We start from the raw sequence: 1,196 nt of genomic DNA, 5'->3' as shown, positions 1-1,196 counted from the left end.
TTGCAAGGTTGATTGGTTGATGATGCATGGAGGGGATTATAACCATAGCAATGAAACGATATATGATAGGATGAATGTAAAACTAATGCTGTCCCATCCCATGTAAACTATCACATAATTCACAATAAAACATTAAAAAGTGACATCTTTGTTCTTGAATGCTTTAAAGAGGTCTTGTATAGCAGATTTGCCTAATGCAATACATTGCCTGATTTCTTGACAGCTGCTTCCATAAGTGTTGATGGTTGATCAGAGCAAAATGAAGTCTTTGACAATGTCAATCTTTTCTTCATTTATATGGATGCTATTTATTGGTCCAGTGGTAAGGAATCTGTTTTCTTTTCATTGAAGTGTAAACCATAATGAAGGCTGTGATCTTTGATTTTCATCAGTAAGCATTTTAAGTCCTATTCACTTTCAGCAAGCAAGACTATATCATTTCCACATCACAGGTTATTAATGAGTATTCTTCTAATCCTGATGCCACATTTTTCTTCATATACTGCAGCTTCTCGGATTATGTGCTCATCATACAGAATGAACAAGAATGGGGAAAGTATACAACCCTGGTGCATACCTTCCCTAATTTTAAACCATTCAGTGTTCCCTTGTTCTGTTCTAACAACTGCCTCTTGTTCTATGTACAGGTTCCTCATGAGCACAATTAAGTCTAAAATACTCATCCTTGCAATGTTGCCCATAGCTTGTCATGATCCACACAATTGAAACTTTTGCATAGTCAATAAAGCACAAGTAAACCTCTTTCTGGTATTCTCTGCTTTCAGCCAAGATCCATCTGACAACAGCTATGGTATCCCTTGTTCCACGGCCTCCTCTGAATTAGGCTCGCAACTCTGGCAGTTTCTTGTCAATGTACTGTTGCAGTCTTTTTTGAATTATCTTTAGCAAAATTTTACTTGCAAGTAATATTAATGATATTGTCTGATGATTTTCACAGATATAGAAGTAGTCAAAGTAAGACAAACTTCTTGTTGTTGTTGTCAGGTGCCATCGAGTCGGAACCGACTTATAGCGAACCCATGCACAGCAGAACGAAACAATGTCCAATCCTGGGCCAACCTCACTACCGCTGCCACACTTGATGCTATCAATGATGCCACCTGGCTGATCCATCTCGTTGGGGGTCTTCCTCTTTTTCTCTGACCCTCCACCTTACCCAGCATGACATCCTTCTC

Source organism: Chrysochloris asiatica, unplaced genomic scaffold (assembly GCF_000296735.1).
Source record: "Chrysochloris asiatica unplaced genomic scaffold, ChrAsi1.0 scaffold00042, whole genome shotgun sequence".
NCBI lineage: Eukaryota > Metazoa > Chordata > Mammalia > Afrosoricida > Chrysochloridae > Chrysochloris > Chrysochloris asiatica.
This window is presented reverse-complemented; position numbering follows the sequence as displayed.